Source organism: Hesperophylax consimilis, chromosome 7 (genome assembly GCF_061612785.1).
Source record: "Hesperophylax consimilis isolate HC1 chromosome 7, BYU_Hcon_1.0, whole genome shotgun sequence".
NCBI classification, from domain to species: Eukaryota; Metazoa; Arthropoda; class Insecta; order Trichoptera; family Limnephilidae; genus Hesperophylax; species Hesperophylax consimilis.
Window position 1 is genome coordinate 13,761,783 of NC_142842.1, and position 27,593 is coordinate 13,789,375.

Consider the following 27,593-nt stretch of genomic DNA (forward strand, 5'->3'; position numbering starts at 1 on the left):
AATCTGTGAATTTGTGTCAAAACGTCAATTTAAAAAATCTACATACGTAACGTGGATTCATGTATAAGTTTAAACAAAATGTAATACTTTTTATTCTTAAGTGTTAATAATAGTTTTTTATAGTTTTGACACAAATCCACAATCTGTGATCAGTCTTTGAAAGCAACATGTCACAACACGGCTTCCCACTGACAGATGAAACATCTCTATGTACTGAATAACGGAACAGTTACGGAGCATAATAGAATAGAGCTATAGTATAAATATTCATTTTAAAAATTTGTTTGTGAATAATTTGATAAAAATAAAGTGGTCCTGCTTTAAACTGCAGTAAACTACTTTAAACTTTTAAAAGTTCACAAGAGAACACAAAAACATTTCATGTCAATTCTGCATAAATTAAAAAAAGATAATGTGTTTCTCATTTTAAAATAAACTTTTACAGTTTATTCTGTGAATACAAATAATTGAGTTTGTGAAAATAATTTGCAATGAACTTTGCAAATTTTTCCGGTAAAAACAAATAATTCAATTTAAATTAGTTTTTTTTATGAATAAAGCATTCCGTTGAAACGAACTTTAAAGGTTTATTATGTGAATATAATTTATTCAATTTTCACACATTTAACGTGAAAAAAAATCGCGCGTATTCAATTTGCAATGCAATGCTGTTTATTCTGTGTTTGTAATTATTTGACTTTATGCTTAAATAACGTATATATCCATCAAATATTAAAGTGTTTCAAATATAAATATAATTTGTGATTTTTACGCCAAAAAGTATTATTGTGACTTATTTTTGGGGTATTAATTAATTCTCATTATTATAGGAAAGCATTACAGTTTTCATGATAGTGGACACTGTAAGACTTTACAAAACGTTGGCTAAATAAGGGGGTAGCTCAACATGGCATAATAACCCAAAAATAAAACATTATGTTTCTGATGAAGTTTATTCCCTCGAAATTTTAAAAAAAGTGTTCTTACTTTAAATGCACTTTTACAGCTTATTCAAATACAAAATATGAAAATTTTGAAATGAAGTAAGTGCTCATAATTAAAAAAATACTATTGTTTCATTCCATAGTTGCTAAGAGTGGTGATTTTGGATAACCCATATCGCAGCATTTATCATAAATCACTTCAGAAACCCCGTATACGATATAATCTATATATATATATATGTATTATGTACTTTACTTATTTGATTAAATATGATTGTAAAGCTGTCCATCTCGACACAGGAATTCCCTAATGAGATGAGCAGCGGAGAAAAAAAAATATTTAAAAAATTCCTGAAAGCAACAATAATTCACATAAGAAAAGAGTTTTCCTAATTTAAATGCACTTTTAGAGTTTATTTTGTGAACACATATACAAAGTACAAAATTTGATTAAAATAAAGAATTCTTAATTTGAATGAACTTTTAGAGCTTATTCTGTGAACACAAATACAAAGCACAAAATTTGATTCAAATAAAGAGTTCTTAATTTAAATTGCACTTTTAAGTTTATCCCGTGTACACAAAGCCCCAATCTCCGATCGGCATTTGAATGTAACACAACATAACATCTCACCGACGTGCGAGTCGGTGTGTCGGCGAGTGGAAAGCTCGGGTTCGAGGAGCGACACTGACACAGCTCGGCCGATGATAACGCGCGTTGTTTATTTCGGTACCGGTTTACCGATAGTGTATTGACACTGCTGGGTGACTGCTGCCGCGGGATATTATCACACGTTGCTTGCGCTTGCTGACCGATTCACGACTAAAGTACTGAAGACTAAATTTAAATAGCCGTCAGGGGAACAATTTAAATGGTAGATTGCGGTTTTGTGGAGGTTGCTCGTTTACAAATTGAATTGATTAAGAAATTAGCGATGAATTGATCTGAACACACATATGAATGATTCAAATGAAATCATTTTTAAGAACAATATCAGGATTAATTACCACAAAATACTGGTTTTAGTACATATTTAGGTTCCGTGGAAAAATGTTGAGAGAAACGGATGTGCTACTGATTTTCATAAAATTTAATTTTCGATTTGAGGTCAAAATAGATCGCCAAAGCTGTTTAAAAAAGATTAAAATCTTTAAAAGCATAAATTTTAAAATTGAAATAAATTTTAAAATTTAAAACATAATTTCATTTCATTTCGGTACCTACTAGGTATCTGTAATAAATTTTTATTTTTAAAAAAATATTCATTTCGGTTGGGTATTTTGGCTTGAAATCTAAAATTAAGTTTTGTATTAAAACGGCCGCGCAGCCATTTTTCAAGAGCGTTGACTTAAAAAGCTCTATTAAAATAATTTAGATTACGACGTATTTATATTGAACAAATATGTTATATTTCACTTCAATTCTTAAGCAATTTTTTGTAGAGCGAAATGCAGGTACTTTTTATACGACCACTGGTGGATTACCGTTTAAATAAAGCTATGTTTTTTTCAATCTTCTTAATTCAACCATGTTTTATTCAAACTCTCGAATAAAGGATTTATCGACCTATAGTCCTCGTTTCAGGCAGTGGAAGTCTTACAACATGTATATTTTCTAAACACATAAAAAGCACAGACTTTTAGCGTCCAACGTGAATGATAATTTTTCCACCACACCGAATGTTGGCATTCTATTTCAAAAATCCATAATGACGTTCTTATGCCAAAAATGAGTTGTCATTACGGAAAGGATATAGTACATGGCCGAAAGCCAAGAAAAAAAAACATTGAGTTCTAAATAGGCCACAGAACTAACTTACCAACAATTAATGTCAAAGACGCTACAAACTTCATAATAATTTGTGTCATGTTTTAAAACTATCGGCATCAAAGATTTGAATTCGTTGCGTGTAATTTTTTAATGGAATAGGACAAAATTCTATTTTAAAATATTAAGGTCATCCATTCTACCTCTTAATCCGTGATTTTATGTCTTAGTTGCATCGCGCCATCGTTCCTCAACGAGATGATATTTTAAACCAGTTCCCGACTGAATTCGTGATAAATCTCTTCTGCATTAGATTCAGTCATATCATTTCTTATAAGTTATAAGTTACACTGACAGTGATGAGCCCAGATAGCAGCCTAATTAATTATTTATGCGAATGATGACCTAAGACAGCATTTAACTGCCATTTAGATAAGCTGTACCCATCAATAATATAACATGTTATGAAATAGAAAATAGTGCTATTGCAAGTTGCAATAACTGATCTATAAAGCAGAAATGAATCTGTTTGAAACATTAAACACTCTCTGAAGATGAGCTCCGCATTTTGAAATTTATAAATGTTTATTTTTATTTTTGTCTGAATTTCTGCTTTCAGTTCGCAAAATTTTTTCTTGCGAATGGGATATGGATGCATTATTTATACATGTTATGAAATTGAACCGAAGGTCGCGGGTTTTAATCCCAACGTGCTTAAGTAAATTACATTTACAGTTTGGTTTTACAGAGAAAAAAGAAACACATTCAAAGTTGATCTGTCCTACAAAAATCCCGAAAACTAGCAATTTTGATTTGTTGTAACCACATGCCCAAACCATCTAATGATATTTTTGTGCACGGCTGCTTCACTTATGTCCCCCCCTTCCTCCCCCCCACCCCCTCTCCCTCACCAATATATATATATATATATATATATCCTACATTATATTTTGCTTGTAATATATATTTTTGAACAGAAACAAAAACTTTTTGTTTTCATTTTTCCAGGATTGATAGATCCTTTTAAAGACTGACAAGGAGGAAATAACAACAAATTATTTAATTAAGCGTAATGCATGTTATATAAAATTGATTGAAATTGAATTAAAAAAAGCAATATTGCAACAACACCAAACTTACCAAAAGATCTGGAAGGATAAGCAGTATGGACACAGGTAAAATGTTATAAATTAATCAAAACTTCCTACTTCGAAATGATTTTTAAAACATAATTATTTTTATGCCACCTGCAATTTTAAAACTCGTAAATGATTTTTTCTTTCTCTTTTCTCTTTTTATCTTATATATTTTAAACATTCAACCATTCAGGCTTAATACGCATGTTGACAATGAAATAAAACAATAGCCGTCAAGCTTAATTAGCTTGTTTTCAAGCAACCGGTGGGTTCTCACAAATTTTTACAAATGCACATAAACTATGGAAACAGCAAAAGCCCGAGAGGTTAAGTACTTTGTTAGTTACAATGTCATAGCCATGTGTTGAGTTCATTTGTTACACATTTGTATTTAAATCTAGTTATCTAAACTTTAAAAAACTCCTGTATCTCTGTATCATGCAGTATATCATGTTTAGTATACATATTTAAAAACCCAAGAGGGCGTCAATATTACAATAAATATATGAGACAGACATGAGCGCGGGTTTATATGCACCCTTACATTATAATATATGAGAGAATATCACGAGTTGAAATGTTAGGTGATACTAAAAAACTTTTATTAGCTGTCTTTTATTAGTCTAAGAAAAGTTTTCAATACAAAACTATTTTCAACAAATTATTTGAGTATGATGTAATAAAAGTTTTAATGCGCCCGGTCCAAAGATCTAACATTTAGAATAATAAATCAGTTAATAGCAATTGGAATATAATTTTATGATTTTGTGAAGAATTAAAAAGTAATAAATGTTCAATTTACCGATTGCATTGGAATGTGGGGATTAATCTTTACGAGTGTTATCAAGACTAGTTCGGTCAAAAATGATGCAAATCAGATTCATAAGTAGAGTATGAAAATAAAACTGTACGTTTTATCAAAAAAATGTTGTTTTATAAAGCACTTTAAAAACTTTTTTAATTTTTACAATGATTTCTGAGAAACGTTTTTAGAACCCGTTTTTGTTATTGAAACAAATTTTGTAAAAGTACAATTTTTTTGTATCAGATTAAGTATGCAAATTATCCTTCAATTTGTTCGAAACATTATTTATAGTTTGGTTTGGCTTTTACACAAAGAGCTTTAAAAAAACATTATGAAAGTAAATTCAAGACATCATTAAGTTCATTATTTATCCCGTGTTGAATGAATATCAAATTTCGTATTCTTCTTTGATATAAAACACCATTAGGGTGTCTATAAATAAAGCAATAAAAATATAATCTGCTATTAATAACGTTGCAACGTGATACATTAAACTTTTTTTTTTATTTCCTTTATTTTTTCCCAATTTATATATTTGACATTACAAGTTTTATAATAATAGGAAAGGGAACCCACTAAGGCGCAGCCTGTTCGTGGGTAATATAAGTTTATACATTAGATTTTTGTACCTAAAAATAACAGAGTTAGTCTAAAAGATTGTGCAAGAAGTGCATATTCAAAATAAATCAAAGTAAAAATAAAGATTGTAAGATAATATACTCGTACATGAATTAAAAGAACACAAAATAAAATAATAATAACTATACAGAAACGAAATAGAAAAAAGTAAAAATTAAATAAATAATGCTTCAACATTTGCATTGTACTGCCACAACTTTATTTCTTTTTGGTATTGCGCTGGTTTAGTTGTTACTTGATTTTTTTTGGTAATAGATTAAAAGTGCGAGGTCCAATAAAGCTACTGTGAGTTTGCATTAGTTTGGTATTGGTTTGTGGGGTATAAAATACATGATTTCTTCTAAAGTTGATTTTGGGTTCATATTTTTGAAATGCTTTATAAGTTTCAACTGGCAGAAAATAATCTAACGTTTTTACAGGAAAATCACAGAAAACGCGGGTTAAAACAGGCTTGATTAACAATTTTTTACGTGCAAGTTAAACTTACAAAAAATAAAGAATTGCCAAAAATACTTTTTTTACTGTGCTGATAAAATCACAGCTAAGCTAAAATGTAAAAATACTTATGAAATCCGTTTGAAATAGAAAAAAAACTCAAAAAAAAGTTCCATTCTGGATTTGAGTGCTTTTCAACTTTTCTATTATTCTTTCATTCTTTTAAGCCTGCGTCGTTTTTTCTCCAATTTTTCCCTTTCAATCTCCCTCTATATAAAAATGATAAAAATCTCTGGGCACTTTTCCAATGTTTTGACATTTAATGGCTTCTTTATTTAGGCATAATTTATATCATATTATTGCGCTGTATGACTCCGATGATGAAAGAAAAAATTGTTTAATAAGATTTCTTATATCATTAGATCTCAAAATGTATTTTTGTCACCGAGTAACCTTTTTAAATTAAATATTTTTTCTAATGATTTTTATCAAAAAAATAATTCCGAGCCTTTTATCAAAAGAAATTAATTCTGGGAAGAACATTGCTACGAGGACTTCATAATTTCAAGCCTACCTCAAGTAAGGTTTAGAATTTTTTCAAGTATCGGACAGAAATAAAAACGTTGGGTCAGGGCCACAGCGTTTTTGTTTTCCATCAGCCACATAAAACAAAAACATTGTGGCTCTACCTCAATGTTTCATATTTGAGCAAACATGAAATGTTTGTGGTAATAGAACTTTGAATGAAACAACTTGAAAAGAATGGACCAACGGTAAATTCAAACAAAAGGTACACAATTTTTCTAGAACTTAATAACACCAAACCAAACACGCTTTATTTTAAAGAGGAATAGTATTTACATTGCATTGCATACACATTTTAGCAAAAAAAATTCTTATGTTTAACACACACAGGTGTCCGGGGAGGTAAAATGTATGAGGGTTGGGTAAGAATCTAGGGATCAGTGTGTCTAGGAGTGACGTAATTATGAATATATCACTCTCTCTGCGGTGTAAGGCAATTGGTCTAGATATCAGTTGGAGAGGTCAAAGGGTCTCCCCAAACCATCCTCTCTCTATCCAGCACGCCACGCAGCTTGTGAGTAGGTGCATCCTAAACACACCACACCCGATGAACCCGGGCGCCCCAGCTAAATCACCAAACGTAGCCAACCACTTATAGTGACCTTTGACAGAGGTGTTTGTTATCCAATAAATGGTTTCCGGGACAGCGGTACCCAATCCCTTTAATTGTGTCTTGGAACATCTGAAACCGATTTTACAACATCCATTGAAAGGTCATAAGAATGTGGCACTTAATTAGAGTCAAATTAATGAAGTTTATAAGAAATTTCATACGCGTTGATTAAGGTCAATAATATTTTCTCGAAAACGAACTGATAGAGAAAGACCCCACTCTAGTACAAAAACCTTCTAGGGATCTTCCACTACGGTGTTCGTGATGCATTATTAAAGTCATTTAGTTGCATACATATCTTCATATCTGCCTGAGAGCCTCATGCACTCAACAGAGACGCATTTAAATATAAATGTTATTACATTAACATGCAACTGGCAAATGTGAAGCAAAAGTAAGGCGAGAGAGAAGACAAATTGAAGTAAAGGTGAAGCAAAGGTGAGGGAAAATGCACTATTCTCCAGACACACCTTAACCATTCCCTATCTACTGTCGCGTCACCAAAAGCTCAGACGTTTCACACTGTAATACGACTATTTTTACATCACTGAGATTGCGAAAGCTGCTTATATACGAGTATATTGTCCAGAATATTGTTTCCGTCTTCTTGATTATTCTTGCGTGAAATTACTAACGTTCAATGAGTCATTTTCAAAATTGGAACTGCTTGTGCGAAAAAATATTTCAGACAGGCTTTAAAAAAGGTATCTCTACTGAAAATATATATTTTTTAAAGAAAATTATTTATCTTGTCTTTAAAAATTTGGAATCATAATATCCCGTGATTTTTCACGGGCCTACGCTAGTTTAATATAGCAGGTTATGCACTGTGGTATGTGTGAATTTCCAATGTACGTGCGCAAAAAAGTGACATATCGTCGCCGGAAAGGCAAAAGTGCATAAGCGACAATTTAGCCAAAAATGGCATTTAGACATTTTTAACTCCGTCCGTAGACTCAGAAATAATGATTTGCGTTTTCTCAATCAACAATCCAAAAATTATGGATACCATTCAACAATGTCCAGAATGGCAAAACTTATCAAATCAAGTCAGGACCTTGAATTTTTTCCTGTAAGCCTTAATGATATTTAACTCCATCAAAAGTAATATTTTAACTCCACCAAAACCTTGTTCCTGTATTGACTTGACATTATCTTTATTGTTTATGTGCCATATTTTTGTCATGGCAGTAATTTCGTAATTATCCTGTATTGTATCACATCTCCTTACATTAAATTCTTATTGAATTGTATTGAAATTGGACATGGTCCGTTAGTAAATAATTAAATAAATTGTCTCTTACGCCCTTTTGCCTTTCCGGCGTCGATATTAAGAAAATTTGTATTTTTATGTTTAATTATGGTTGGATATTGGATGTCGCGAAAATAGTCATGGATATAAATATTACTTCATTCTGATCCATAATATGAATGAATTACGTATCTAGAACCACTAAAGGTTGAATAGAATCAATTGATCATTGATCAATCAATTTTTTTACACATCCTCTACAATTATTTTATGAGCTTCGAAATATTTCAATTGTGTCCCGGGAGTTGAATTGATTGATTTTATTAGTATGCGTTTATTGTTGTTGCATTTTATTAAGTACCCATTTCATACAATATTGCCAGCTCCGTCTGAACAATTTGCAGCCAGCTCTGTACCTACATTCTGTTATTTCTCACCTAATAAGGACATTTTTTATAAATAAGTCTTAAAACAATTATATTATTTAAGTTATATTTTAATTTTGTAATTATATTTCTTATTTTCTTAATTATATTATGTTATTTAAATTTATCAACTATTTGATCATTATAATGTATCTACATTTAATGAAATTTTATACCTGATTAACCAAAATGATTAACCACTTCCCAGTTCACACACGAGAAATAATTTTTCAATTGTATTTTTTGAACAGCCCCGAAATATCTACATTTGTAAATTATTGCATATTAAAAAAAAATGATTCGCCTCAATCATAATAATATCTTAAATTACATTAGAGTAATCAAAATGTATGTCCTAGATTTATCTAATACGTTTGTAAGAGTATATCACAGTATAATTTGTTTTTTTTTAAACTATCCTTAAGAGTTAGTCCTGTTAGATACAGAATTTAAAAAAAACAGTGTTAAGAAAAAAGTTTTTTTTTTCTCTATAATACATCTATTTTTAAATAGACGGACTAAAATGAGTGAACCGCGCAATCACTCAAGCCAAATCCTAATTGGATAGTACCAAGGTTCATTACGTATATTAATTGCTGTTCATTTTCGTGTTCGTGAGTGCCACCAAAATTGTATTGTCATCGACAACGGATCTATCTGCAGAGTTTTGGGAAGTGGGTTAATTCTCACTTCTAAGATTCCACGTCATTCATTCATTCATGTATTTACTCTTTCATTTTTATTCTTTGGGTCATTAGGAACATTTTCAACGTAATTTTTCTCTAAAATGGGCCTACAGAAGTTATCCAACGAAATAATTTCGATTGTTTGTTATTCACGCATTTTTACTATCATTTTCAAAATTGGAACTGATTGCTTAGACAAGCGATAAAGTAGGTACCTACCTTTAATCAGAAAATGATTTATAATACTGTTAATTTTTTTGTTTAAGATTTCATTCAAACGGTAAATTTCTGATAGTATGAAAGAAAATATTCTATAAATTTATTCAGTTTCACAAATCCTACAATTTATCATAATATATCGTGATTTTTAACGGGGCTGTGCTAGTATTTTTAATTTTGCCTGAGTAGGTACCTACCTACCTATTTTACAAAACGTTATGAAGTGGCTTAATCGATTAGGAATATTTTAATTGTTTTCAGAGGCTGGGTCATCCCTAGGCATTTATATTCATTTAACCAAAGCTAACAGCAAAAGTTTTGAAAACCGAACTATTTGATTTGATTAAATTTTGCCTCACAATTCCCAACAAAATTAGTTTAGATTTAAACAGTCCATTATTTTTTTCCATCATCCGTCCAAAATCATGTTTTTAACTCCCAATTAACGGGACAAGCGTGGAGGCGGCCATCCATCATGATTCAGAGTCTAAAGTAGAATATTTCACGGATCCCTTCGACTCACGTTAATGGACGTTCTGGGTTCGGCTGGTTGGTTTGGCTGACGGGGGTACATTGACAGGGCCGTTACCGTATGAAATGGGTTCAAAACCAAAGCCGCGGCTTTAAGCCGATACATTCAACCCGGCTGGAGTAATGCGCTCTAAGTTGAATTTAAATTATAACGCGGATAATTTCTAAAATGTAGGTACTAGGTACTAAACTTTTGATCAAGTAGATGCCTGCCAATAGTGCCAATACCGTTTGGAATGTTAATTTTGTTTTTGTTATTATTACCGACTGTAAAGATTTAGATAATTATATTTTTGTGGCTCTAGTAACTCTCCATTCCTCTTGGAATGCTATGGTTTATCCGTCCCCTAAAACTCCAGCCGTAGTCGTCGTGTTGACTTGTTCAAGATACCACACGGCAGAACAGATGTTCTAGCACAACATGACGCGAGAAATGGTGTTGTTGAATGATTTTTTTTGGAAAAGTGGAATTATTTAATTCGTCTTTAAATATTCTTTAGATTTTTTTTTTGATACTTATCTTCCCAGATGTTAAAAGTGTCCAAATTAGAAGATTGCACTGTAAATGAATTGACAATCTGTAGTATAATTATATTTATATCTGTCAAAAATATAAACAAAAGAAATACATATTTAAAATATTGAATTTATTGTGAATAAAATAATTTTATACCTACTTTTTCGCTTGTATGAAGCGTTCCCACAATCAGTTCCAATTTTGAAAATCAAAGCAAATACCAGTTCTGGAAGTTATTGAATAGGAGTTACACAAAGACACACTACTGAAATTATTATTTTCAATAATACGTACATTTATATCTATATATGCACAACATTAAGTGTCAAGATCAACCTTTTTTATTGCAAGTATTACAAAATAAGTGCTGTATTTAAAAACATTTGTAATAAACTGATGAGATTTAGGAGAATTTCCCATTCATTTGTTTCGCAGGTAGGTAATAACCAAAGATATTAAAAGAACGAGATATGCTATGTTGGTCGCCGGACCGTAGGTGGAGTACTACCTAATTAGGGTACTTTTAATACTATCGAGACGTGTACGCAGAGAAATCTGTTCTATGTATTAGTGCGGATACCTTAGCGTAAGCGAAGGTGTGCAGTAGTATTGGTGAACAAAACCGGCGACACTGGGCAAAACAATTCCACACAGTATGAACTGCTCATAGCACATCTCGTTCTTCTAATATCTTTGGTAATAACCGACTATAAATTAAGGCCCTCGGACTAAATTCAATTGAGTATGTATTTAGATTTCATCTGAACGATTTACCTTTACTTGCCATCACAGTAACCAATTATAATTTATTTTTTTATTTTTTTATATTGTACTTCTGGAGTAACTTAAAGTATCTTAATAACATGTATTTTTGTAGCAAACGTCTAGAGCATCTTTTGGAAGATGACTTGATAAAATTATATCTATTTTTTGCGATCCTTTTCTTACTTAACGACATAGAACAATTAAGTTGCAAATTCTCCAAATAGAGCAACGAGAATAATACGTAGATGAAACAGATTTCCAAATTAAAATGTGTAAGAAGCTAAATTGGCTAACAGTGAAACAGATGCAGACAAACGCGATGATATATATAAACAACCTGTTAAAATTATTTTCAAAAAAAAATTGTATACAACAATGACATTCACAGACCAAAAAAAGAAACTGCAGTCAAATCAGTCTATCTGCCAAAAATTACAAAATAGTTTATTCTACAAAGAAATGAAATAATTTACTATAATTCAATGCCAAAATCAGCAAAATTACACCAGTTAATAAATTTAAAATAGATTGTGAGAACAACATAAATAAAATGTAAAATTACCTATGTAAGTTATAATTAGTAATTTTTAAACTAAAATGTACAAATAACTTACAAATAATAAAGTCATAATCTATCAAAAAAGCAGTCACCCATAAACATAATATTAAATTAATAATATTCGTGTAAATGAATGCGTATAAATTATTTCCGAAAAGTCCTTATCGCTTCTGCTTATTGTTCTACGAACGATTAAAAACCGTTCAAATACAATATATTATTGTACTTGTAATATCACAACAGAAGCGACCTGTTTACGAATTAAATATGTATGAGAACCTCTTCCTCAATTTGTCATTTGGACCTCGTTAACGTGCTCGGTCGATTGTTCGATGGTTACAACCGTGACGCTAATCAATGAGCAACTAAATACCGTAATAGGTTGTATTTTACTAGCTTCAAATGGGTTGCTTTTCATTACTTAGTATTTATCATAAAGCTACTTACTTACTTATTGAGACTAGTATCTGATCTAAACAATTAATAGTCTTATTTATCAGCAGTGATGGAAATGTATTCAATTTATTCATTTTTTTCTCGGCCTCTTTTATGCGTAATCTTTCCCAAATGACGTTGCAAAACATTTTTTTCTCGATACTTATATTTTGATGATATCATCTTAAATTATGGAAAAACATCAAGTTTTTAGATATTTTAATCTTCGTTACAGAGTTGAAGTAAACGAGAGAGTAATATGGATTAAATTAAAATAACGAATTTTGTTTACGCAATTTTTTTTCATAGTAACATATTTCAAATCCAAAGGTTTCTTCATCAAGATAAGAATGCTGAAAATCATTTTTTTCTTTAAAAAGAAAGACAAACATTTTTATTTTAAATATTTTTTATTTAAAAAAAAGAAAGACAAACATTCCCAGGTTACGAATAACCCAACAATATTTGAAAATCTCCTACTACCACCACAGAAAGCCGAAAATGTTGCTTGTGTTGTGATGGAGGACTTAGCCAGCCGAGGAATCGAACACGCGACGCTCGGGTGAGACCCAAGCGCTATGCCCACTCAACCACTGACCGGTCGAAAATTCAGGAACATTTCCGGTTTACGAATAAATTGACAATATTTGAAATTCTCCTACTACTACTACTACAGTAAGCGAAAAATTTGCTTGTGTTTTGATAGAGGACTTAACCATGCGAGGAATTGAACACACTACGCCTGGGTGGGACCCAAACACGATGTCAACTTAGCCACCGACCGGTCGAAGAATATAGACAAAAATATTATAACAAGTAGTGATAAATTAATTAGTTATTTATTTTATTATTACAAAAAATGCGTTTAACAAATATAATCGTGGAGCAATAATATTAGGAGTAAGGCATATTTTGTTTACAGGTAAGTACTTATACGTTTTTACTAATTTATCTATTCTTATCCTGATGAAAAAAACCTGTGGTGTCGAAACATGTTAATAGTGTTTTTTTAACCAAAAATAGTGATTTAAGCAAAGTTTATTTTGTTTAATTTATTTTATTTAAAATGGCGCTACAAAGCAATTTATCAATAATTTTTGAAGTAAGAATATTGTATAGTTCTGTTCTTACTTAAAACATTTATTTATTGCCTGTGTCTTTAGTTGCAAAGGTCCTACAAACTATCAAATAACTATTAATGGTGCCTATCTCATAAGTTTTATTGGTGTTACATATGTACGAACGAAAAATCCGTTTTTACGCCCAGAATCCTTTGGAGGTAATTTAAAATTCCCATAAATACGTTTGTCATGGCAAATGGCGCACACTTATCTGTAAAAAATCTCGTTGAAATCGTTCCCTATCAGTTTAGCCCTTGGCCCCGTTCTATTAATCACTGTTTCTCGATGCTCACACTCCCAGCCCGGGTTGTAAGTTCTCCCAAAGTAGGCACTGTAAACTTAAATTGTCGAAATTTCCTGAATTTTCGACGATCAAACCATAACATTACATTATTTTTGCAGGAAATTCTTTACCTTTTTGGAACAAGTTTGCGAAATTATTAATTCGGGAAAATTCTTGATTTAGAAATTTACCTTCAATAAATACAAAGGCACTATACCATAGACTTGAGAATCTTCTCTTGTAAAATCTTATAGTTTGAATAAGTTAAAGCAGAGGATCTCAAACTTTTTAGCCCCATAGACTTGCCAAATATATTTTATATCCTGCTTGCCGAATATTGTATTTTCCTAAAAGTATTAAGGTCCAATGTGATAATCATTTCTATTTTTCGTAAGAAGATTCCCATCCCTTGCCTGCCTAACAACCGGGTGAGGGTATATTTCCTCTGTCATTACATTGTGCAGACAGGGGCGCCCTTGTAAGGTATTACACCAAATGAAAATGAAGCAAGATAAGCAGCTTTTTATTTTAGATTATATAGCTAGAACTGCTCCTTAAGTTATTTGCAAGTGATTATTCCGATCAGTGCTTCTTGTCACATAATATCCGATTCTTCAACATTCCATTTCCACAGTAAAATGTCCTCAAACTTAGTTTTGAAATCTGTATGAAGTACATTTAAATGCTGAACATAGACCAAAACGTCATTACCCTGGAGGATTTTCAAAAACAAGTTGAGGATCTAGGAAAATTTGCGGCTTCCAATGTGAAATGTTTTGCTTTAATATATTAATTCTGACAATAAAAGGAACGTATACTCTATTTATATACCTTAATCAACAATTTTACGATTTATAAAATTACAAATATCAAATAAGTAATTCCTCAGTCTACTAATAGTATTACGTAAACTGTGTTAAGTATATTTTGTCATTTACGGAACTCCTGAATGTTGATGACTTTATGTAAATTGAGATCCTCTCGTATGTATCCCCATTTAAATCTCCTCGTGGATCACCAATTTTTTTTTCTCGCTGACATCGACCCCCAGCAAGCCGATATCGACCCTTGGGGATCCATATAGACCACTTTGGGAACCTCTGAGTTAAAAAATCGACTTGTAATACCAACCTCACAAACAGCCGGATATAAATCAAAACGTTTGGATTTTCTACCTGAACTAAGCTGATTAAGAACTTTTAATATTATTCTAGTGCTTATTTATATCGGTCGAAATTTTCATTATAGCCGACAAATATACGATAAATTAACAACCGTAAATAAATATTAAAGGAGTTCTAAAAAATCGGTTAATCAACAAGTAATTCAGGGTCAGTTTTGCTGTCAAAATTCATACATGGTTTGATTATATTTAACTAAAAGACTTGTTCCCCAAAACGAACCTTGTAAACAAAAATTGATCGAATGTTCTACGAACATGATGTAAAACGAAGTCATTTTGTCAAAGGATGTTATTCAATGATTAGGATGTTAAACGATTTTAATGATAGAACGTCCAGCGTCCTGCCAGCAGGACTTTACGTACTACCGGTAGGACGTAAGTTTTTTGTTTATATGCGGCTTTGTAGGCCTGCTAGCAGGATGCCGTTAACTGCATTGCATAGTGCGTCTCTTTCTGATTCAGCGAGTTTTTGAATCGTATTTCTGCGATCAGTCTGGCCAAAATGGCGGCGAGTATAAGACGTGGGGTCCGCGTTCGCGTCAAAGCCACGTATTTCGACGAAAATGATGGCCTAAACACATGGAGTCGCAAACATTTTGGTGATAATTACGACATTAGTTATTGTTGGGGCACTGTAAAAAAGTTAGAAAACAATTATGCAAGGGTATATTGGGAAATTGACAAAAAAATATCAACCGTGCCCGTTGGAGTTCTAATTGCTGAAACCGAAAATGACAATTTAGTGGAAGCAAATACAAATGAAGAACATTGTAAGTACAAACTTTCTTATTTTATTCATAGGCTTACGTTTATAGTAAGCCTAGTATATTCCCATAGAAAAAATAGTACTTGGAGGTTGCTTGTTCGTTTCCATTATTTACGTGATTGACAATTTTTTTTTGACAGGCACAACATAAATTAACTTTGCTAAGTTTGACTTGTATGGGTATGTATGCGTATGTATTTGCGTGTCTGTGTGTGTGGGCGCGTGCTTGCCTGTGTGTCTGTGCCTGGGTGTGTGTGTATTAAAAATATTTTTATTATTTTTTAACTGATAAACTTTATTAATGTTTATAAGACAAGGTTTTTATGCATATCACAAAGGATTACAAATTATTATAAGCAATAATTATTAGCCAGAAACACCCATACAAATTGAAAAAATCTTCCGAGAAGATATAATAACTGCCGACGACGAAAAATAATAATATTTGACAATTCTAAGTATTCACCAATAAAATGTAGACATAATTTGTCGCGACGCTATCTAGTGGGGAATTTAGCAAGTAAAATTGCCTTCCCTACTATAATAAAGTATGTTGTTCTTAGGTGAAATAATAAAATAAGCAATAGTTGTTGAACGAAATATTTCTAATACATATTGAATAATTTGACGGGACAGGAGATAGGCCGGCGTAGCTCAATGGATCGATCACCTGACCGGAAATCAGGAGGGTGTGAGTACCGTCGCGACGCGTCGGCGGTTATTATTTCTTCTCGGAAGATTTTTTCAATTTGTATGGGTGTTTCTGGCTAATAATTATTGCTTATATTTATTTGGAAAATAATTTTAAGTTTAAATATATTGAGTACCTACACCCCTTTGCGTCTGTTGATCACTAATAATGGATTTTTTTTCAGCATCGTCTGAATCGGGTTCTTCTTCTTCGAGCGAAGATGACGAGACAAGTATTTCAGTACATCCGAATTCAAGTACAAGCAACGTAAATTCTGCTCGAAATACAACAGTTGCAAAGGGTGTTACCTGGACTTTTCATGAAGCAATACGTGTCGATCAACGACAACAAGGCTATTTCAAAGCTACCTTGCTAGTACCATTGGGGCCCGCACGAAGTATCAAGGATGCATTTTTCATGATATTTCCGAGAGAGAAGCTTAGTTACATAGTCCATTGCACCAACTATTCGTTTCCAGCAAGACAAAAACTGTTGAACGAGAAGGAATTATTAACTGTTTTTGGCATATTATATGCTATGACTCTTCAAGAACTTCCAGATCGACGATCCTATTGGAATACCACCTCTGATGGAATATATCCCCCTGCAAATTTTGGACAAAGATTTGGTATGAGCCGCCAAAGATTTGAGATCATTCTCATGGCATTGCGCTTCACACAATCCTCAGACCTTGATTTTTCTGATAAATGGCGTAACACTAGAACATTAGTAACGATGGTGAATGATAAACTAAAAGATACCATCCATCCTGGGTCAAAAATAACTGTAGATGAATCCATGTTCGCCTGGTATGGAAGGGGTGCGTACTTCAAAAACGGAATGCCAGCAGTTATGAAGATTAAAAGAAAACCAAAAGGAGTCGGTTGTGAAGTAAAAACAGCGTGTGATAGTGACACAAACATTATGATCAGAATGGAAATTAATGAGGGCAAAGAAGCAATGAGTACGAAGAAATGGCAAAGAGAATTTGGCGCAGGAACTGCAACTACTTTGAGATTGACAGAGCCATGGTATGGTTCTGGCAGAGTTATAGTTGGTGACTCTTGGTTTGCTTCAGTCAAAACAGCTGTGGAGTTATTCAAAGTTGGATTGTATTTTATTGGACTGGTAAAGACAGCACATAGTTTCTATCCTGTGTCTGAGATGGCAGCTCAGTGTCCTACGCATAAGGGGGCATCTGTTGTGAGTACAGCAGAAAAAGACTCTGTGCAGCTCACTGCCTGTGCCTGGAGAGACAAAAAGATTCATACATTTGTAGCCACTTGCGAAACGACACTGCCTGGCCTGCCATCACGCAAAAGAAGGTGGGACGATGAAGGAAATTTATTTTACCGAGAAGTCGATCGGCCTAAATTAGTCCAGCAATATTTTGACGGGGCTGCGGCTATCGATATTCACAATCACATTAGGCAGGATGGATTGGCATTGGAGAAAGCTTGGGGCACACAAAAATGGGAACATAGAATATATGCCTCAGTTCTGGGCATTATAGAAACGAATGCGTATTTGGTTTTTAATAATTTCTTTCGCTCCGAACATGATCAGGTGTCTCACAGGTGGTTTACTACCAACCTGGTATTAGCTCTAACTATTAATGACGATGATAACCTACAAGAGAATGAGCCGCCACCACACGAGAACATCGCTCACAGCGGAGAACACATTCTTGAGGCCCTGTCAAAATCAGATGACAGAAAGAGAGTTCAACGCAAATGTATAGTTTGCTCCAGAGTCAACAAAAAACAGCAGAAGGCGAGCTTTTTTTGCAAGACATGTGGTCCGCGATGTGTTTTATGCTCTCCACAGACAGGAAGAAACTGCTTCACCTACCATATCGCGAATGGAATTCCAGCATAATCCTTTTTTTAATTTTCTCAAAGTAAATACAATTTTCACTTACGTTTTTTTTTCTTCATTTTCTTGTTTATTTTCTACCCTGTTATATTAATAAGCGCCCATGTCTTATTTTATTATACCTTTTTTTAATTTTCTCAAAATAAATACAATTTTCACTTTCGTTTTTTTTTTCATTTTCTTGTTTATTTTCTACCCTGTTATGTTAATAAGCGCCCATATCTAATTTTATTAAATAAAATACAGAAAGTTTGTCACCTCTGCCTATTTTTAACATGCATAAAAGTCGAGTACTGCTAGAAGGACAGCCTCTTATATTCATACAAAAACCGCAAAAAATTGCGTACTGCTGGCAGGACGCACACTCGTCGAATTGTCCTTCCGGAAGCTCCTTCCGGCAGGACAAGGGTTTGGACGTTCTATCATTAAGTGAATTCTAGAAATAATATATATATATACAAGTTCAAACATATTATAGAATTTGTGATTAAAGTACAATTATTTGATGGCGGGTAAAATATAAATGCATGTATTCTCACGTACCTTTATTATGTGTATACTCTGGCAGTATTGCCACGGAAAAATAATGCAGGATATCGTGCTAGATATATTCCGTAAAATAGTTATTTATAGGAAATTTCTTGATTAGTATAAAACACTCTTAAGTAAAACGATAGGAAAAATCGGAATAATGTAGGAACAAGTAATCTATTACTTATTTTAAAGGAACTATTTTTAATTTTTTACCAAATTGGGCCGGCTAGTAGCCCATTTCAAAGAGAAAATGCAATTTTTGATTTGACTGAGGATAGAACCTTCCTCCCCAGGGACTGCCTTTTTATCTGCTGTGAACTTTTAAAATCTCCTTTAAGACAATTTTTACGGTTTAATAATAATAATTAAGAATATATAAGTACTCGTGGACAGAAATATAACAATGAGCGGTGATTAAATATTATTAAATAAATGATCCTATTATGATATTTAAAACAAATATGTGATATAAAATAAATATGTTAATTTATGAATATTTTTGAAATATACCTAAATGCAATAATTACCAATTTTATTCATCTTATATAGTGTTTTAAAAAAAATAATAATAACTAAATAATTAATCACCGCTCACTGTAAGTTTTTTGTCTATAGGTACGTATTCGTCAATACTTGTTGGTCTAGTCTTATTTTTTTTTTATAAAACGTTAATTGTGACAAAGAAAACATTAGGATACACGTCGATTATCTGATAGTGGTGCATACAAAGTTATTTATTTTATTTTAATAAAAATAAAACCATAAAAATAATGTTCAACTATTAAAGAAGTATAAATTATTATTAATTTTCTTGTATTTAATGGGTCCCAATTTTTTTTTGTATAATATTGGTACCCGGGGAAAAATGAATGTTGCTCATTTATTAAGAATCTCTTCAAAATATTGGTAATCCGGTTGAAAACAGCGTTGCACGTGCAATTTCCTTGATAATATAACATGACAAAAGGCGAAAATATTCGCATTTTCATGAACACTTGTTCCTAAATCGTTATAATATATTATACCAAAATTAAAACTGTTAATTCATTCATTAGGGCCTGCAATCCCGTTTTCAACTGAAATTACCAATAATTTGAAGAGATTCTTAATAAACTAACTATACACATGTATCTTTTTGTAAAATCTTAAAGAAAAATTAAAACAAAAAATAACGTTAAATCTTGTAAACTCTAAGAGTTAAAATTAAGACGTTCAAAAACACATAATTATTTTTCGTTCATTTCCTTCAAATAATTTTACTTTCGAGGGTTTTTTGTCCTAAATTCGCACTTTCTCGATAACCGCGCATTTTTATGCTGACTTGTGGAACGTAAAGTCAAAATGAGCCTTTTTTCACATCGTTACAACGAGGTTTTATTCACGGAAGCTTCGTTAAACGAGGATTTACTATATTTACGTAGATTCTTTTAACATGAGATTTTTTTGCTTCTGAAATCGAGCTTGACTTGATTTTGACTAACATTAGACTAACTTAGACAATACGGACAAGTTGTGACTATTTTTGTATTTATATTTATATGTAGATCTTATCTGCAGGTAATTTAGTGTTTAATTTATTGAATGATGATAAAAAAATATTTTAAAAAAATTAACCTAACTCATACGAACTTTCTACATACATAATGTGGCTGAAAGATTATGGAGACTAAGGGATGGAAAGATAATTCGGATAAGCCGTATTCTAGGAGAGGATTTAAGACTTAATTGCTATTTAGGTAGGTACAAAGACACACATCGTACTCTTGGAACAACAAGGTTGCATCTGCCATTCGTTTGGAGCATTGAAGTTTGAATCCGAAATAAAATATTAAAAGGTGAATATGAAAAACGTATTGTAACTGAATTTTCTTTGCGTTTAAGAACATTCTATGCAATAAAACATATGGCTCACAGTTAAGAAAAAAAAGTTAAAAAATCAGCTAAAAACAAACAGGAGTTCTGTATTCAATATTGTTTGTAGCTAAGTGCCATGTTTGCATGTAGTGTTTTTTAACGTAAATATAATTAAATTTAACTTTTTTCATGTATTATTTATTTTCTCAGTTTCGCACAAATGACAGATGGGATTTTGTTATCTCCAAAAATATTTTATCTACAGCAGATGAACTATGTTGCCTTAAGAATTAGCAATTGAAATCTGTTGTCAAAAAGTAATTATGTTGTTTTAGATGTAACTAACTATGTTTCATATCATATTATATTTAAAAAAAAAGACAAATTTTCCCGGAATATTTTCAAATATTCAGTATTTTCAGTTATTCATGACAAAAATTTAAAATCTTCTACTACCGTCACAGTAATCACAGTAATAAGTGAGGACTTAGCCAGCCGAGAAATTGAACTCATAACGCGTTGGGTGAGACCCAGATGCGATGCCAACTCAGCTACTGACCGGTCTAGGTTTAACGTACATTGCAAATGAAATCTTTTTTTTTCTAAAAAATAAATATGTGAGTGTTTTAAATAGAACTTTTTTGCAACATTATTTGCGAACTTATATGAAACTTGGAAATATATTAGAATATGTTCTGAAGAAACAAAAAAAAAGTTTGTCGCTAAAGTTTTTTTGGTCAAAATGTCAGATTGAACCTTTTTGTTCCGAAGGAGCAACATGTCAGCCATTTTCTCCTACCAAAATACCGGGCTGAAATAAAAACAGGTCCAGTTCAAACATCAGAATATACGGTGATGCTGTTAAAGGCTTGAAAACGAACATATCTTTTTGCCGGCAAATCCAAAATGGCACATTATATGGAAAAAAATATGGAGATTAAAAATAAAATAAAGATGCTTTCGATTTCTTAATTTTTTCAAAAAAAAGAAAAAATTTAAAATACCCAACTGGTAAATTTTAATCCTTCCTTATATTACCAGGCGTTTGAATATGTATGTTTCTTATATATTTTTAGAAGTCATCTATTCAATTAGTTTAAATGTATTAAAATTATTATTTTTCTATCGGCGAACAATAAGACGATAGCGTAAGCTACATTATTTGTTAAAAGTATTATTTTTAGACTCCCTAATGTGGCCAGCATCTTTCCAATTTCTTCCAGCTTGGCATTCCTTCCATACGAGATCATTTCTCTTTCGGTCATAGACTGTCATAACCCGCATTCTGGACTACAATCTATTTTATAAAAAGTCAGTACCCACGAATCATTATTTCCGTGATATTTTTAGCTCTCTCCCTTTCGTCTGAAGGGGCTGACCTCAATTGATTGATTGGAGATATCTGGCCCTTTGTTGTCAGGATCACGGACTTGATTCCTGTCGAACACATTGTTGCTTTGGTTGGAGTCCGTCAGTCACAAATAAAACCAGTAGAGGAGTCTATTTCATAAAACTGGCCGACATGTTATGTAGGTAGGCAGGTACCTACTTACAATTCAATTTGACGTGAAATAATTTGCTCAGAATGTGACTTCGTTGATTGAAAAATAGCTTTTAACTAAATAACACATAGGTGGTTGAGTATCGTATTGTCGCACTTTTTTTTTTTTTTTTTTTATAAATTTAATTTAGATTAAATTTGATAATATTATTATTAAGTTCTGCAAGTGTTTTAGTTTTTTATTATTGTGACAGCTGTTTCGGCTTACAAGGCCATTTTCAAACTGTGGTTAGTCCACATTGAGACGACGTTTTTATACTATTTCAAATGTAAATTTTGAAGGTGCATACATTGATTTATTACTGGTTACACCGATGACATGATCTATTGTTGGTTAAACCAATCTATGTTTTCCCCTCAGTAAATGGTAATGGGTTCTTAATTATTTACTAATGACTTTATTGCTATGAATTATTTGGGTGCATTATACTGCTTGGGTTTTGTGAAAATACTGAGAAGTGGTGAGTAAATTATTTTCCGTACTTTATTAATTAGTGTTAAATTTGGGTCATTCGTTCGTTTATTGATTTCTAATTGTTCAAGTAAATTTAATCTAATGCCCTTTTTTTCTATATGCAATGGTTTAGGACCCTTGTTGTTAAGTGGGGTATGATTATTCACCAAGAGATGTTCTGCGAATTTTGAGGATGTGTTTTTATTATTATAACATCGTATATGTTCTTTGAATCTAGTTGAGAATGCCCTCCCCGTTTGTCCGATGTAAGTGGCGTTACAATCGGCGTGGTCACATTTTAATTCATATATGCCACTGTTATTGAGTATAGGGATTTTACTTTTAGAGTTTTTAAGGCTTGTTCCTAAATTATTGTTTGTTCGAAAAGCTATATTTAAACCACATTTTTTAATTTCTTTTGCATTTTTTTCAGATATTGGGCCGAGGAATTCGAGACATGCAAATTTTTCTATATTTTTGTTATTTACCGGATATATTAAATTGATTTTATTTTTATATTTCTTATTTTTTATTATTTTTTCAATGTTATTTGCCTCATAGCCGTTATTAATCGCGATCGTTTTTATCGTTTCCTTTTCTTTTACATAAGCTTTATTGTCTAAGGGAATGTTAATGAGTCTATGTACCATTGAATGGTACGCTGATAATTTATGGGACCAAGGATGATTTGAATTTGAATTTATTGTTGTATCTGTAAAAGTTGGTTTTCTAAATATTTCAAATGTATGTTTATTATTACTTTTACCAATTGTTAGATCTAAAAAGTTTATTTTACCTTCAATCTCATGTTCAACTGTGAAGCAGATTTTATTATTAACGGTGTTGGCCCAATTAGTAAAGATATCTAACTGTCGGTTGGTACCATTCCAACATATAAGGATGTCGTCTACGTATCGGACATAATATACTATATGTTTAGCTAAGGGAGATTTAAGAATTATATTTTCAATATAATCCATAAATATCTCCGCTAGAAGTGGACTTAATGGTGACCCCATGGCGAGACCATCATGTTGTTGGTAATATATATCATTGAAAAGGAAATAATTTGTATCTACGCAGATTTTTATGAGCTGGAATAACTCTTTTCTTATTACCGGATTGATATTACATTTTTCCAAGATATTTTCAATTATTATTAGGCATTCTTTAATGGGGATGTTGGTAAATAGGGATTTTACGTCTAGAAAAATGAATTTACAGTTATGCGGGAGATTAAATTTTTTTATTTTATTAACTAGTTCTATCGAGTTTTTGACACTGTAACGTGGTGAAAAATTTGTTAATTTTTTGAAGATGAAGTTAAGTCTTTTAGCCAGGTTTGATGTAGGGGCGTTAATAAAAGATACTACGGGCCTTATTGGATTATTCGCTTTATGGAGCTTAGGTTGGCCATACAGAGCTGGGGCTCTTGGGTTCATGACCCTTACGTTTTTCTTTGACCATTCGGTGGGAAATATGGCATTGCAATTATTTATAAGGATGTTGACGTTATTGACAATTTTATTGGTTGGATCCTTAGTTAATCCAACCAATAAAATTGTCAATAACGTCAACATCCTCAAAATTCGCAGAACATCTCTTGGTGAATAATCATACCCCACTTAACAACAAGGGTCCTAAACCATTGCATATAGAAAAAAAAGGCATTAGATTAAATTTACTTGAACAATTAGAAATCAATAAACGAACGAATGACCCAAATTTAACACTAATTAATAAAGTACGGAAAATAATTTACTCACCACTTCTCAGTATTTTCACAAAACCCAAGCAGTATAATGCACCCAAATAATTCATAGCAATAAAGTCATTAGTAAATAATTAAGAACCCATTACCATTTACTGAGGGGAAAACATAGATTGGTTTAACCAACAATAGATCATGTCATCGGTGTAACCAGTAATAAATCAATGTATGCACCTTCAAAATTTACATTTGAAATAGTATAAAAACGTCGTCTCAATGTGGACTAACCACAGTTTGAAAATGGCCTTGTAAGCCGAAACAGCTGTCACAATAATAAAAAACTAAAACACTTGCAGAACTTAATAATAATATTATCAAATTTAATCTAAATTAAATTTATAAAAAAATTAAATGGAGTTCTACGAATTAAACACAAAAACAATAAATAGTATTGTCGCACGTTAAAATAAATACTACCAATATCTTATTTTTTTACAACAATTTTCTTCGTTATTTATTTATTTAAACGCCCATTGGGCTTTTACATACATTGTTATTAGTGTTATTACATTAACTATGTGACATTTAAAAGTTTACGTACATATATAAATAAAATAGTTATTATATCTGTAGTACATAAATGTTTTACAAATAATACAGAATACCATTATGGAGAACAGTTTTTTTTTTTTACTTACTTAGAAAAATAAATGGATTGAAATTAATCAGCATTTATAGGGACTTAAAATCATATTCGAATTGTTATTTAAATTACAATATTAATTTGTAAAGTTAAAACATATATATTAAAGTTAAAAAGTCATAAAAGAAAAGAGTGAAAAAACAGAAGCTAAAAAATGGGTTTTTTACTATGGAGTGGAGAAGTCATACATTTCAGCAAAGTGTTTATGTAGATTTCGTTTAAGCACTGCTACGGAATCTCTAAATATATCAACAACATTACCAAATTTATTACCAAAATTTTGTATTCGATTTAACGATATGTGCTCATGATAATTAGATTTGAAATTGTCACAGAAAAAGGTGGAATTTTGTCTCGTATTTTTGGAAGGTACAAATAATTTTATTGTGGCAAGAATTTCAGGGCTGTCGATTCTATAATTAATAATTTTATTTAGTAGAACAAGGTCGGAGATAATTCGCCTATCTGATAGCGTAATCAAATTTAGTTGATGCATGAGTTGGATATAATTTATATTTTGGATTGGAATATTTAGTTTAAAGTTAATAAATCTTAAAAATTTGTGTTGTACCCTTTCAATATTGTTGGAATGTACTTTATAAAACGGGGACCAAATAGGCGAATTATACTCTACTTGACTTCTTACTAAAGATGTGTACAGTGTGTTCAAACATTCTAGTGATTTGAAGTCACATGCGGTTCTACATATAAAACCAAGCATTTTTAGGGTTTTATTTGTGATTTCATTTATATGCGGATTGAATGTTAACTGTTCATCAAATATAACACCCAAGTCCCTGATTTGAGTGACAGCTGTCAATTTTACATTATTAAGCGAATATTCAGAAATTGTATGATTTCGTATTTTACAAAAACGAATGACCTGACATTTTTTAATATTAAGAAACAGAGAGTTGATGATGCACCAACGATATAGTTTATTTAAATTAAGTTGCAAAGTATAACAATCGTCTAAACTGCGTATTGTTTTATATATTTTCAAATCATCTGCGAAAAGAAGAACTTCTACATCTTTAAATATGCTAACAATATCATTAATAAATAACAAAAAAAGAATTGGTCCCAGGTGAGACCCCTGAGGGACCCCACTTGTGGCTTCGAAAATGTAAGATTCCACAGATTTTATTTTGACACATAGCTCTCTTTTACTAAGATAACTATCAATCCAACTTAACAGATTACCCTTGATACCCAACATACTTAATTTTTGTACAAGGATATGTCGCCTAACTTTGTCAAATGCTTTGGAAAAATCAGTATATATTGAATCCACTTGATGCTTCAAGGCAAGAGAATCAGTTATGTAATTTTCGTATATGATCAAGTTACTTAGGGTGGATTTACCTGTGATAAAGCCATGCTGGTTGGGTACAATAATATTATTAATTTGTTTACATATTACATCTAGGACTAACGATTCAAATAGTTTGGGAATAGCGGACAATATACATATTGGTCTGTAGTTTGATACATCGCTTTTATCTCCCTTTTTATGAATAGGCGTAAGATATCTTTTTTTCCACTGTTTTGGAAAACACCCTGACGACAAAGACTTATTAAATAGTAAAAATAATGGATATTAAGTTAATCTAAATATTTTCTAACCAAAAGTTACATGTTTTAAAAAATGATTATACTTATAATAAACAATAAAAAATACTGGTGGGAAGACACATTTACTGGTAAAGATTTTTAATTGTTTAATTAAATACATTTATTTATTTATTGGACAATTTGTATAGCGCCGTTTTTGTGAGATGTCACCTCAGGGGCGCTTCACAGTTGATGCAGATATTACAAAAACTATAAATATTACAAAAATAAAGTGAAGTTAAGTAAGATGAAGTACAGGAACAGAAGACACGAAGATGAAGACTCTGCAGCAAGAATCCTAGGTGATGAAGAAAGTGGACCAGCTGCTGCTGCGAAAGAGTCCACCGCGTCCACCAACAGTGTCAGCACGAGGTTTGTCATCCGTCCAGGTATGTGTCTGCTGCTGATAAAGCGCTGACAGAATTTCCTCTCACAGATACCAGACCTTGGCACCGCTGTTACGTTCGATAGAAGATGGAGACTCTGCAGCAAGAATCCTAGGTGTTGAAGAAACTGGACTAACTGCTGCTGCGAAAGAGTCCACCGCGTCCACCAAAAGAGCCAACACGAGGTCCGCTGTGACGTTCGATAGAAGATAGAGACTCTGCAGCAAGAATCCTAGGTGTTGAAGAAACTGGACTAACTGCTGCTGCGAAAGAGTCCACCGCGTCCACCAACAGTGCCAACACGAGGTTCGTCATCCGTCCAGGTATGTGTCTGCTGCTAATAAAGCGCTGACACCTCACATAGACGTTCGGCGAGTCCATCTTGGTGATTATTGAAGCAGTGCATTCTGCCCGCAATAAAAAATGACGGTCGGGATATTAAATTATCCTGGGCTTCGCTTACTAACACTTGCCAGGCCCTTCAGAGTTTCCGAGAATTCCGTTGAAAATATCTGGGGTGCATTTACCGATCAATGCAATATT

General features: G+C 32.1%; 1 protein-coding gene across 11 annotated transcripts in view; it reads right to left on the minus strand.

Moving 5' to 3' along the window:
* The window catches only part of Mp (collagen XV/XVIII-type protein multiplexin), an 895,293-nt gene that overhangs the window by 259,749 nt on the left and 607,951 nt on the right, over positions 1 to 27,593 (minus strand). For 2 of the 11 annotated variants that reach the window (XM_089633239.1, XM_089633238.1), the window contains exon 1: positions 1,504 to 1,755. The exons of the other annotated variants lie outside the window; for them this stretch is intronic. The gene's annotated coding sequence lies outside the window, so the exon portion shown is untranslated. Of the gene's footprint in view, positions 1 to 1,503; positions 1,756 to 27,593 lie in introns of those variants that run through there. 11 annotated transcript variants of the gene reach the window in all.